The 12,666-nt window shown below is 49.1% G+C and overlaps 1 protein-coding gene across 4 annotated transcripts in view; it reads right to left on the bottom strand.

Annotated features, from left to right (window-relative positions):
* Positions 1-12,666, bottom strand: part of LOC139547675 (signal-induced proliferation-associated 1-like protein 3) — a 99,689-nt gene that overhangs the window by 14,949 nt on the left and 72,074 nt on the right. The gene's annotated exons all lie outside the window — the stretch shown is intronic.

The raw sequence follows: 12,666 nt of genomic DNA, 5'->3' as shown, positions 1-12,666 counted from the left end.
ATACAAATCAGCTGGGCTTGACAATCTGAACCCCCTATTTCTGAAACTGTCCGCCGCCATTGTCGCACCCCCTATTACCAGCCTGTTCAACCTCTCCTTCGTATCATCTGAGATCCCCAAGGATTGGAAAGCTGCCGCGGTCATCCCCCTCTTCAAAGGGGGAGACACCCTGGACCCAAACTGTTACAGACCTATATCCATCCTGCCCTGCCTATCTAAGGTCTTCGAAAGCCAAGTCAACAAACAGATCACTGACCATCTCGAATCCCACCGTACCTTCTCCGCTGTGCAATCCGGTTTCCGAGCCGGTTACGGGTGCACCTCAGCCACGCTCAAGGTACTAAACGATATCATAACCGGCATCGATAAAAGACAGTACTGTGCAGCCGTCTTCATCGACCTGGCCAAGGCTTTCGACTGTCAATCACCATATTCTTATCGCCAGACTCAGTAGCCTCGGTTTTTCTAATGACTGCCTTGCCTGGTTCACCAACTACTTTGCAGACAGAGTTCAGTGTGTCAAATCGGAGGGCATGTTGTCCGGTCCTCTGGCAGTCTCTATGGGGGTACCACAGGGTTCAATTCTCGGGCCGACTCTTTTCTCTGTATATATCAATGATGTTGCTCTTGCTGCGGGCGATTCCCTGATCCACCTCTACGCAGACGACACCATTCTGTATACTTCTGGCCCTTCCTTGGACACTGTGCTATCTAACCTCCAAACGAGCTTCAATGCCATACAACACTCCTTCCGTGGCCTCCAACTGCTCTTAAACGCAAGTAAAACCAAATGCATGCTTTTCAACCTTTTGCTGCCTGCACCCGCACGCCCGACTAGCATCACCACCCTGGACGGTTCCGACCTAGAATATGTGGACATCTATAAGTACCTAGGTGTCTGGCTAGACTGCAAACTCTCCTTCCAGACTCATATCAAACATCTCCAATCCAAAATCAAATCTAGAGTCGGCTTTCTATTTCGCAACAAAGCCTCCTTCACTCACGCCGCCAAACTTACCCTAGTAAAACTGACTATCCTACCGATCCTCGACTTCGGCGATGTCATCTACAAAATTGCTTCCAATACTCTACTCAGCAAACTGGATGCAGTTTATCACAGTGCCATCCGTTTTGTTATTAAAGCACCTTATACGACCCACCACTGCGACCTGTATGCCCTAGTCGGCTGGCCCTCGCTACATGTTCGTCGTCAGACCCACTGGCTCCAGGTCATCTACAAGGCTATGCTAGGTAAAGTGCCGCCTTATCTCAGTTCACTGGTCACGATGGCTACACCCACCCGTAGCACGCGCTCCAGCAGGTGTATCTCACTGATCATCCCTAAAGCCAAAACCTCATTTGGACGCCTTTCCTTCCAGTTCTCTGCCGCCTGTGACTGGAACGAATTGCAAAAATCTCTGAAGCTGGAGACTTTTATCTCCCTCAACAACTTTAAACATCTGCTATCCGAGCAGCTAACCGATCGCTGCAGCTGTACATAGTCCATCGGTATATAGCCCACCCAATTTACCTACCTCACCCCCCCCATACTGCTTTTATTTATTTACTTTTCTGCTCTTTTGCACACCAGTATCTCTACTTGCCCATGATCATCTGATGATTTATCACTCCAGTGTTAATCTGCTAAATTGTAATTATTTGATTTATTGCCTACCTCCGCATGCCTTTTGCACACATTGTATATAGATTCTCTTTTTTTTCTCTACCATGTTATTGACTTGTTTATTGTTTACTCCATGTGTAACTCTGTGTTGTCTGTTTACACTGCTATGCTTTATCTTGGCCAGGTCGCAGTTGCAAATGAGAACTTGTTCTCAACTAGCCTACCTGGTTAAATAAAGGTGAAATAAAAATAAATAAATGTTGCGATGTGCATAATAGCAAAGTTAACCAGCAACTTGGTGTTGAGAATAATGAGGCGGAGGCAGCAGCGGAGTGAGAAGACGAGGAAACAGCCCTTGCCTTAATTATCTAAGAAAATTGAGGAGAGAGGAAACCCCAACTTAATTCGGTCTATAAGCCATAGCCTCACTGTTAAATGTGACTGGCTTTATAAATTATACATACAGTGCATTCGGAAAGTATTCAGACCACTTTACCTTTTCCACATTTTGTTATTTTACAACCTTATTCTTAAATTGATTAAATAGTTTTCCCACCCTCATCAATCCACACACAATACACTGTAATGACAAAGCAAAAACAGGTTTAGATTTTTTGGCAAATGTATATCATTTTTGTTTTGTTTAAATATCACATTTACATAAGTATTCAGACCCTTTACTAAGTACTTTGATGAAGCACCTTTGGCAGCAATTACAGCCTCGAGTCTTCTTGGGTCTGACAATACAAGCTTGGCACACCTATATTTGGGGAGTTTCTCCCATTCTTCTGTGCAGATCCTCTAGCTCTGGCAGGTTGGATGGGGAGCGTCGCTGCACAGCTATTTTCAGGTCTCTCCAGAGGTGTTCGATTGGGTTCAAGTCCGGGCTCTGGCTGGGCCACTCAAGGACATTCAGAGACTTGTCCCGAAGCCACTCCTGCGTTGTCTTGGCTCTGTGCTTAGGGTTGTTGTCCTGTTGGAAGGTGAACCTTTGCCCCAGTCTGAGGTCCTGAGCGCTCTGGAGCAGGTTTTCGTCAAGGATCTCGCTGTACTTTGCTCCGTCCATTTTGCCTCGATCCTGACTAGTCTCCCAGTCCCTGGTGCTGAAAAACATCCCCACAGCATGATGCTGCTACCACCATGCTTCACCGTAGGAATGGTGCCAGGTTTCCTCCAGATGTGACGCTTGGCATTCAGGCCAAAGAGTTGAATCTTGGTTTCATCAGACCAGAGAATCTTGTTTCGCATGGTCTGAGAGTCTTTAGGTGACTTTTGGCAAACTCTAAGCAGGCTGTCATGTGCCTTTTAATGAGGAGTGGCTTCCGTCTGGCCACTCTACCATAAAGGCCTGATTGGTGGGGTGCTGCAGAGATGGTTGTCCTTTTGGAAGGTTCTCCCATCTCCATACAGGAACTCTGGAGCCATGTCAGAGTGACCATCGGGTTCTTGTGTCACCTCCCTGACGAAGACCCTTCTCCCCCGATTGCTCAGTTTGGACAGGCGGCCAGCTCTAGGAAGAGTCTTGGTGGTTCCAAACTTCTTCAATTTAAGAATGATGGAGGCCACTGTGTTCTTAGGGACCGTCAATGCTGCAGACATTTTTTGGTACCCTTCCCCAGATCTGTGCCTCAACACAATCCTGTCTCGGAGCTCTACGGACAATTCCTTGGACCTCATGGCTTGGTTTTTGCTCTGACATGCACTGTCAACTGTGGGACCTTAAATAGACAGGTGTGTGCCTTTCCAATTAATTTCCAATCTATAGAATTTACCACAGGTGGACTCCAATCAAGTTGTAGAAACATCAAGGATGATCAATGGAAACAGTTTGCACCTGAGCTCAATTTTGAGTCTCATAGTAAAGGGTCTGAATACTTATGTAAATAAGGTATCTGTTCCTTATTTTTTTTATAAATTTGCAAAAATATATAAAAACTTGTTTTCGCTTTGTCATTATGGGGTAGTGTGTGTAGATTGAGGATCTATTTATTTATTCAATTTTAAAATAAGGCTGTAATGTAGCAAAATGTGGAAACAGTCAAGGGGTCTGAATTCTTTCCGAAGGCACTGTATACATCTACAGAAATAAGACCGATCCTGCTTCTATTGCCTGTTTGAGTGTTTGTTTAGTAGCCTACTGATTCCATGAGCACCAAGCCCCACACAAATCGCAAAGTGTTGGATAAAGCAATTTCACAAATTTGTCTGTTTTTAATCTACCTACGCTGTAATAAAGGCTTTAAAAAAATAGCTCAGAACAGACACTGGTATTACTTATCGTTTACACTGTAAGAAACTAAATGGCTGACATGATGTTACAGCTTCAGCATGGACAGCGCAATAAACACTTGCTGAGCTGTGTTGCCTTTTCGCTGCAGCAGGGAGGAGAGAGACAACGTGCGCCAGTCACACAGCGGTTTGTTTTTTACACAGCGTGGCCATCCTGCTCCCTCGAGTCATTTGTCTGTCGTAATTACTTCATCAACCAGTGTGCTTAAAGCATCAGACAAGCTCAGCGCAAATCTTTTATTCAAACGCATAGGGTGTGTCTATACATAGAAAATTACACGTTTAAAATGTTTTACCCATCGATTGGTCAAAAGAACAGATGACTCTCTTTTTGTCGGCGACAGCCCTAACACACACACGTTTAAGAACATTTCACAGTTTGTTGTTGCTATGCTCCCCAGTGGAGCTTATTTCAAACATGTTCCTTTGGTTTGGTATGATGTAACTAAATCACCACATGCACACAAAACCACACAATATCAAGTCATAATCCAAGTGTGTTCATATATGTCTCAATGACTTGAAAATCGACAGTCAGCTTCTCAAAGCATGAAACTAAATCAGTCACAGGTCTGCAGCAAGTTAGCTACCAATCCAAGCAACAAGCGCCAAAAGCCTGTCAAGTGTCATACAAAGGAAATGCCAGGGAACAGGGAGTAGTGACATTCTCCTCCAATACAAACAAATGGAGACCTCAATGATACGTCAATGCATACAAACAGACAACCACAGAGATACACCCACCACACAAAGACACTAACCCACCTCGCCACACAAAGACACTAACCCACCTCGCCACACAAAGACACCTCGCCACACAAAGACACCTCGCCACACACAAAGACACTAACCCACCTCGCCACACACAAAGACACTAACCCACCTCGCCACACACAAAGACACTAACCCACCTCGCCACACACAAAGACACTAACCCACCTCGCCACACACAAAGACACTAACCCACCTCGCCACACACAAAGACACTAACCCACCTCGCCACACACAAAGACACTAACCCACCTCGCCACACACAAAGACACTAACCCACCTCGCCACACACAAAGACACTAACCCACCTCGCCACACACAAAGACACTAACCCACCTCGCCACACACAAAGACACTAACCCACCTCGCCACACACAAAGACACTAACCCACCTCGCCACACACAAAGACACTAACCCACCTCGCCACACACAAAGACACTAACCCACCTCGCCACACACAAAGACACTAACCCACCTCGCCACACACAAAGACACTAACCCACCTCGCCACACACAAAGACACTAACCCACCTCGCCACACACAAAGACACTAACCCACCTCGCCACACACAAAGACACTAACCCACCTCGCCACACACAAAGACACTAACCCACCTCGCCACACACAAAGACACTAACCCACCTCGCCACACAAAGACACTAACCCACCTCGCCACACAAAGACACTAACCCACCTCGCCACACAAAGACACTAACCCACCTCGCCACACAAAGACTCTAACCCACCTCGCCACACAAAGACTCTAACCCACCTCGCCACACACAAAGACACTAACCCACCTCGCCACACACAAAGACACTAACCCACCTCGCCACACACAAAGACACTAACCCACCTCGCCACACAAAGACACTAACCCACCTCGCCACACAAAGACACTAACCCACCTCGCCACACAAAGACACTAACCCACCTCGCCACACAAAGACACTAACCCACCTCGCCACACAAAGACACTAACCCACCTCGCCACACAAAGACACTAACCCACCTCGCCACACACAAAGACACTAACCCACCTCGCCACACAAAGACACTAACCCACCTCGCCACACACAAAGACACTAACCCACCTCGCCACACACAAAGACACTAACCCACCTCGCCACACAAAGACACTAACCCACCTCGCCACACACAAAGACACTAACCCACCTCGCCACACACAAAGACACTAACCCACCTCGCCACACACAAAGACACTAACCCACCTCGCCACACACAAAGACACTAACCCACCTCGCCACACACAAAGACACTAACCCACCTCGCCACACACAAAGACACTAACCCACCTCGCCACACACAAAGACACTAACCCACCTCGCCACACACAAAGACACTAACCCACCTCGCCACACACAAAGACACTAACCCACCTCGCCACACACAAAGACACTAACCCACCTCGCCACACAAAGACACTAACCCACCTCGCCACACACAAAGACACTAACCCACCTCGCCACACACAAAGACACTAACCCACCTCGCCACACAAAGACACTAACCCACCTCGCCACACAAAGACACTAACCCACCTCGCCACACACAAAGACACTAACCCACCTCGCCACACAAAGACACTAACCCACCTCGCCACACAAAGACACTAACCCACCTCGCCACACAAAGACACTAACCCACCTCGCCACACAAAGACACTAACCCAACTCGCCACACAAAGACACTAACCCACCTCGCCACACAAAGACACTAACCCACCTCGCCACACAGACACTAACCCACCTCGCCACACAAAGACACTAACCCACCTCGCCACACACAAAGACACTAACCCACCTCGCCACACAAAGACACTAACCCACCTCGCCACACACAAAGACACTAACCCACCTCGCCACACACAAAGACACTAACCCACCTCGCCACACAAAGACACTAACCCACCTCGCCACACAAAGACACTAACCCACCTCGCCACACACAAAGACACTAACCCACCTCGCCACACAAAGACACTAACCCACCTCGCCACACAAAGACACTAACCCACCTCGCCACACAAAGACACTAACCCACCTCGCCACACAAAGACACTAACCCACCTCGCCACACAAAGACACTAACCCACCTCGCCACACAAAGACACTAACCCACCTCGCCACACAGACACTAACCCACCTCGCCACACACAAAGACACTAACCCACCTCGCCACACACAAAGACACTAACCCACCTCGCCACACAAAGACACTAACCCACCTCGCCACACAAAGACACTAACCCACCTCGCCACACACAAAGACACTAACCCACCTCGCCACACAAAGACACTAACCCACCTCGCCACACAAAGACACTAACCCACCTCGCCACACAAAGACACTAACCCACCTCGCCACACACAAAGACACTAACCCACCTCGCCACACAAAGACACTAACCCACCTCGCCACACAAAGACACTAACCCACCTCGCCACACAAAGACACTAACCCACCTCGCCACACAAAGACACTAACCCACCTCGCCACACAAAGACACTAACCCACCTCGCCACACAAAGACACTAACCCACCTCGCCACACAAAGACACTAACCCACCTCGCCACACAAAGACACTAACCCACCTCGCCACACAAAGACACTAACCCACCTCGCCACACAAAGACACTAACCCACCTCGCCACACAGACACTAACCCACCTCGCCACACACAAAGACACTAACCCACCTCGCCACACAAAGACACTAACCCACCTCGCCACACAAAGACACTAACCCACCTCGCCACACAAAGACACTAACCCACCTCGCCACACAAAGACACTAACCCACCTCGCCACACAAAGACACTAACCCACCTCGCCACACAAAGACACTAACCCACCTCGCCACACAAAGACACTAACCCACCTCGCCACACAAAGACACTAACCCACCTCGCCACACACAAAGACACTAACCCACCTCGCCACACAAAGACACTAACCCACCTCGCCACACAAAGACACTAACCCACCTCGCCACACAAAGACACTAACCCACCTCGCCACACAAAGACACTAACCCACCTCGCCACACAAAGACACTAACCCACCTCGCCACACAAAGACACTAACCCACCTCGCCACACACAAAGACACTAACCCACCTCGCCACACAAAGACACTAACCCACCTCGCCACACAAAGACACTAACCCACCTCGCCACACAAAGACACTAACCCACCTCGCCACACACAAAGACACTAACCCACCTCGCCACACAAAGACACTAACCCACCTCGCCACACAAAGACACTAACCCACCTCGCCACACAAAGACACTAACCCACCTCGCCACACAAAGACACTAACCCACCTCGCCACACAAAGACACTAACCCACCTCGCCACACAAAGACACTAACCCACCTCGCCACACAAAGACACTAACCCACCTCGCCACACAAAGACACTAACCCACCTCGCCACACAAAGACACTAACCCACCTCGCCACACAAAGACACTAACCCACCTCGCCACACAGACACTAACCCACCTCGCCACACACAAAGACACTAACCCACCTCGCCACACAAAGACACTAACCCACCTCGCCACACAAAGACACTAACCCACCTCGCCACACAAAGACACTAACCCACCTCGCCACACAAAGACACTAACCCACCTCGCCACACAAAGACACTAACCCACCTCGCCACACAAAGACACTAACCCACCTCGCCACACAAAGACACTAACCCACCTCGCCACACAAAGACACTAACCCACCTCGCCACACAAAGACACTAACCCACCTCGCCACACACAAAGACACTAACCCACCTCGCCACACAAAGACACTAACCCACCTCGCCACACAAAGACACTAACCCACCTCGCCACACAAAGACACTAACCCACCTCGCCACACAAAGACACTAACCCACCTCGCCACACAAAGACACTAACCCACCTCGCCACACAAAGACACTAACCCACCTCGCCACACAAAGACACTAACCCACCTCGCCACACAAAGACACTAACCCACCTCGCCACACAAAGACACTAACCCACCTCGCCACACAGACACTAACCCACCTCGCCACACACAAAGACACTAACCCACCTCGCCACACAAAGACACTAACCCACCTCGCCACACAAAGACACTAACCCACCTCGCCACACAAAGACACTAACCCACCTCGCCACACAAAGACACTAACCCACCTCGCCACACAAAGACACTAACCCACCTCGCCACACAAAGACACTAACCCACCTCGCCACACAAAGACACTAACCCACCTCGCCACACAAAGACACTAACCCACCTCGCCACACAAAGACACTAACCCACCTCGCCACACAAAGACACTAACCCACCTCGCCACACACAAAGACACTAACCCACCTCGCCACACAAAGACACTAACCCACCTCGCCACACAAAGGACTTAACTTCCGGCGCCGAAAAGAGATGGCCGCCTCGCTTCGCGTTCCTTGGAAAATATGCAGTATTTTGTTCTTTTATGTGTTATTTCTTACATCGGTACCCCAGGTAATCTTAGGTTTCATTACATACAGTCGGGAGGAACTACTGAATATACGATTAACGTCAACTCATCATCGTTCCTACCAGGAATATGACTTTCCCGAAACGGATCCAGTGTTTTGCCTTCCACCCAATACAATGGATCTGATCCCAGCCGGCGACCCTGTGCGACGCCGAAAAAGGGGCAAACGAGGCGGTCTCGTGGTCAGGCTTCGGAGACGGGCACATCGCGCTCCACTCCCTAGCATACTACTCGCCAATGTCCAGTCTCTTGACAATAAGGTTGATGAAATCCGAGCACGGGTAGCATTCCAGAGAGACATCAGGGATTGCAACGTGCTCTGCTTCACGGAAACATGGCTAACTCAAGGGACGCTAACGGAGTCGGTGCAGCCAGCTGGTTTCTTCATGCATCGCGCCGACAGAAACAAACATCTTTCCGGTAAGAAGAGGGGCGGGGGGGTATGCCTTATGATTAACGAGAAGTGGTGTGATCATCATAACAACACACAGGAACTCAAGTCATTCTGTTCACCTGATCTAGAACTCCTCACAATCAAATGTCGACCGCATTATCTACCAAGGGAATTCTCTTCAATCATAATCACAGCCGTATATATTCCCCCCCAAGCAGACACATCGATGGCCCTGAACGAACTTTATCTGACTCTTTGTAAACTGGAAACCACACACCCTGAGGCTGCATTCATCGTAGCTGGGGATTTTAACAAGGCTAATCTAAAAACAAAACTCCCTAAATTCTATCAGCATATCGATTGTGCTACCAGGGCTGGAAAAACCCTAGATCATTGTTATACTAATTTCCGCGACGCATATAAGGCCCTCCCCCGCCCCCCTTTCGGAAAAGCTGACCACGACTCCATTTTGTTGATTCCAGCCTACAAACAGAAACTCAAACAACAAGCTCCCGCGCTCAGGTCTGTTCAACGCTGGTCCGACCAATCTGAATCCACGCTTCAAGACTGCTTCGATCACGCGGATTGGAATATGTTCCGCATCGCGTCCAACAACAATATTGACGAATATGCTGATTCGGTGAGCGAGTTCATTAGGAAGTGCATTGACGATGTCGTACCCACAGCAACGATTAAAACATTCCCAAACCAGAAACCGTGGATTGACGGCAGCATTCGCGTGAAACTGAAAGCGCGAACCACTGCTTTTAACCAGGGCAAGGTGACCGGAAGCATGACCGAATACAAACAGTGTAGCTATTCTCTCCGCAAGGCAATCAAACAGGCTAAGTCCCAGTACAGAGACAAAATCGAGTCGCAATTCAACAGCTCAGACACAAGAGGTATGTGGCAGGGTCTACAGTCAATCACGGATTACAAAAAGAAAACCAGCCCCGTCGCGGACCAGGATGTCTTGCTCCCAGACAGGCTAAACAACTTTTTTGCCCGCTTTGAGGACAATACAGTGCCACTGACACGGCCCCCTACCAAAACCTGCGGGCTCTCCTTCACTGCAGCCGAGGTGAGTAAAACATTTAAACGTGTTAACCCTCGCAAGGCTGCAGGCCCAGACGGCATTCCCAGCCGCGTCCTCAGAGCATGCGCAGACCAGCTGGCTGGTGTGTTTACGGACATATTCAATCAATCCTTATCCCAGTCTGCTGTTCCCACATGCTTCAAGAGGGCCACCATTGTTCCTGTTCCCAAGAAAGCTAAGGTAACTGAGCTAAACGACTACCGCCCCGTAGCACTCACTTCCGTCATCATGAAGTGCTTTGAGAGACTAGTCAAGGACCATATCACCTCCACCCTACCGGACACCCTAGACCCACTCCAATTTGCTTACCGACCCAATAGGTCCACAGACGACGCAATCGCAACCACACTGCCCTAACCCATCTGGACAAGAGGAATACCCATGTGAGAATGCTGTTCATCGATTACAGCTCAGCATTCAACACCATAGTACCCTCCAAACTCGTCATCAAGCTCGAGACCCTGGGTCTCGACCCCGCCCTGTGCAACTGGGTCCTGGACTTCCTGACGGGCCGCCCCCAGGTGGTGAGGGTAGGTAACAACATCTCCACCCCGCTGATCCTCAACACTGGGGCCCCACAAGGGTGCGTTCTGAGCCCTCTCCTGTACTCCCTGTTCACCCACGACTGCGTGGCCATGCACGCCTCCAACTCAATCATCAAGTTTGCGGATGACACTACAGTGGTAGGCTTGATTACCAACAACGACGAGACGGCCTACAGGGAGGAGGTGAGGGCCCTCGGAGTGTGGTGTCAGGAAAATAACCTCACACTCAACGTCAACAAAACAAAGGAGATGATTGTGGACTTCAGGAAACAGCAGAGGGAGCACCCCCCTATCCACATCGACGGGTCAGTAGTGGAGAAGGTGGAAAGTTTTAAGTTCCTCGGTGTACACATCACGGACAAACTGAATTGGTCCACCCACACAGACAGCGTTGTGAAGAAGGCGCAGCAGCGCCTCTTCAACCTCAGGAGGCTGAAGAAATTCGGCTTGTCACCAAAAGCACTCACAAACTTCTACAGATGTACAATCGAGAGCATCCTGTCGGGCTGTATCACCGCCTGGTACGGCAACTGCTCCGCCCACAACCGTAAGGCTCTCCAGAGGGTAGTGAGGTCTGCAGAACGCATCACCGGGGGCAAACTACCTGCCCTCCAGGACACCTACACTACCCGATGTCACAGGAAGGCCATAAAGATCATCAAGGACAACAACCACCCAAGCCACTGCCTGTTCACCCCGCTATCATCCAGAAGGCGAGGTCAGTACAGGTGCATCAAAGCAGGGACCGAGAGACTGAAAAACAGCTTCTATCTCAAGGCCATCAGACTGTTAAACAGCCACCACTAACATTTAGCGGCCGCTGCCAACATACTGACTCAACTCCAGCCACTTTAAAAATGGGAATTGATGGAAATTATGTAAAAATGTACCACTAGCCACTTTAAACAATGCCACTTAATATAATGTTTACATACCCTACATTACCCATCTCATATGTATATACTGTACTCTATATCATCTACTGCATCTTGCCATCTTTATGTAATACATGTATCACTAACCACTTTAAACTATGCCACTTTATGTTTACATACCCTACAGTACTCATCTCATATGTATATACCGTACTCTATACCATCTACTGCATCTGCCATGCCGTTCTGTACCACCACTCACTCATATATCTTTATGTACATATTCTTTATCCCTTTACACTTGTGTGTGTGTGTAAGGTAGTAGTTGTGGAATTGTTAGGTTAGATTACTTGTTGGTTATTACTGCATTGTCGGAACTAGAAGCACAAGCATTTCGCTACACTCGCATTAACATCTGCTAACCATGTGTATGCGACTAATAAAATTTGATTTGATTTGATTTGAAAGACACTAACCCACCTCGCCACACAAAGACACTAACCCACCTCGCCA

The sequence above is a fragment of the Salvelinus alpinus genome, chromosome 21 (genome assembly GCF_045679555.1).
Source record: "Salvelinus alpinus chromosome 21, SLU_Salpinus.1, whole genome shotgun sequence".
NCBI classification, from domain to species: domain Eukaryota; kingdom Metazoa; phylum Chordata; class Actinopteri; order Salmoniformes; family Salmonidae; genus Salvelinus; species Salvelinus alpinus.
The sequence above is the reverse complement of the archived record's forward strand: the minus strand, read 5'-3'. Positions and strand labels throughout refer to the sequence as shown.